Below are 2,274 nucleotides of genomic sequence, written 5' to 3'. Positions count from 1 at the left end.
GAGGCTGTCTGTACGGATTTGGACTAAAGAGGTTACTTGTATTTTCCGTTTGGTCTTGAATGTATTTCTGTTTGTCATTGTGAGTACAATATGTCGCCCCTGTGCATTGTGGGAAATCATGTGTCAAATTCAAACTTTGATTGGATTTTTTTATTTCATCTTTATTTAACCAGGTAGGCAAGTTGAGAACAAGTTCTCATTTACAATTGCGACCTGGCCAAGATAAAGCAAAGCAGTTCGACACATACAACAACAGAGTTACACATGGAGTAAAACAAACATACAGTCAATAATACAGTAGAAAAATAAGTCTATATACAATGTGAGCAAATGAGGTGAGATAAGGGCAGTAAAGGCAAAAAAAGGCCATGGTGGCAAAGTACATACAATATAGCAAGTAAAACACTGGAATGGTAGATTTGCAGTGGAAGAAAGTGCAAAGTAGAAATAATGGGGTGCAAAGGAGAAAAATAAATAAATACAGTAGAGGAAGAGGTAGTTGTTTGGGCTAAATTATAGATGGGCTATGTACAGGTGCAATAATCTGTGAGCTGCTCTGACAGCTGGTGCTTAAAGCTAGTGAGGGAGATGTGTTTCCAGTTTCAGAGATTTTTGTAGTTCGTTCCAGTCATTGGCAGCAGAGAACTGGAAGGAGAGGCGGCCGAAGGAGGAATTGGTTTTGGGGGTTCAGCAGTTGGAGGCCACGGAAGGAGAGTTGTATGGCATTGAAGCTTGTCTGGAGGGTTGTTAACAGTGTCCAAAGAAGGGCCAAAAGTATACAGAATGGTGTCGTCTCCGTAGAGGTGGATCAGAGACTCACCAGCAGCAAGAGCGACATCATTGATATATACAGAGAAGAGAGTCGGCCCAAGAATTGAACCCTGTGGCACCCCCATAGACTGCCAGAGGTCTGGATACATTTAAGGTTTGTGAATTACACTCCAAGTACACCATATGTAAATAGTATATGCTGTGCTTTTTTACTTTTGTATTTCCTGGTAATAAATACGTTTTTCTGTACATCCACCAAGCATCAACAGTTGTATAACTGCAACCTAGAAACTAAATGAGTCTTCCTTGATCAGGGTAGTTGAGAAGCCGTCCGCCATAGTTGTCAAACTACCAGAGAAAACAGACATAATGTTTGTCTACTGGGTGTAAATGGTGTTTCTAATAATATCCCAGTGAGTCAATGAGCAGCATGGGATCTCATGTGTTACAGGGCTGCGCTGCCTACACCGCTATAAACTTCAAACAGACGTTCACACAGACATTTTGCTTCATAAAGCCCCAGTCTCCTGGGATGACCTAGACCGGAGTAGCTCGTCAGACTACAGGAAAAGGCCAGAGAAATCAAGGACTCCTGACGTTCCTAACAGCAGTTAGATATTCCTCCTTCCCAAGTAAGAGGAAAGAACAAGCCGTTCATTACATGAACTAACTCCCCTGGCGCGTGCTCCGTCCTTGTCTTCCCTCCGCTCAGACTTCTCGCCGTACCTTTGTCCGTGACCTCTGCCGCGACTTGTTCAATCTCCTAATAGCTTCCTACTTCTCCTGTAGACTTTGAACAAACAACAGAAGTGGCGTGGGCCGGCTTCCGTCCGTTCTCTGATAAATCAAATGCTGCTTCATTGCTGCAGATGTGTGCTGAATGGAGGAGCGACCCACAAACTAAGGGAGGGAGGACGGGGGGGGGGGTCGTAAATCGCCTCATAATGGATCATTTAGGAAGTCAATAAATGGAGAGACGAGACAACCCCACAACAGGGCCGGACGCACAATAGAACCCGTGCCTCAGTCAGTTATCACCTAGCGTGTCTACCATGGCCTTGGAGGTCAAAGGTCAGCGGGCCATTGTGATTTTGAATATTTTCTTTCAGTTCAGTGGAGTATTTAGCTTAGCCTAGGCCTCTGCTATGCTATTACAGCACAGGTTTTAATAGACCTTGGTGTATTAATGGTGGGTTGGATTACTAGGTGATGACGTGAGACGAACTGAGCATGAATGTTTATAAAACAGAAATGAATAGGAATATGATTGTAAGGAAATAGTTTTCTGCTTGAGAGCAGGTAAAATGCCATGCTTTGTAGGCAGAGTCATCTTTGTTTGTCGTCTGCACACTAATATGAATGCATCACGGTTGTTTCTCTCTCTAGTGATGTTTTTTATATTCAGCATAAAATGTCCGTCAGCGATGGCAAATGGAACAAACTGTAGTACCTTCACTCGCTGAAAAGCTTTGGGAAAATGTGAAACACTTGCTCTGCTCTCTC

This window comes from Salmo salar, chromosome 24 (genome assembly GCF_965601325.2).
Source record: "Salmo salar chromosome 24, fSalSal1, whole genome shotgun sequence".
Taxonomy (NCBI): Eukaryota; Metazoa; Chordata; class Actinopteri; order Salmoniformes; family Salmonidae; genus Salmo; species Salmo salar.
Note: the sequence above shows the minus strand (reverse complement) of the source record.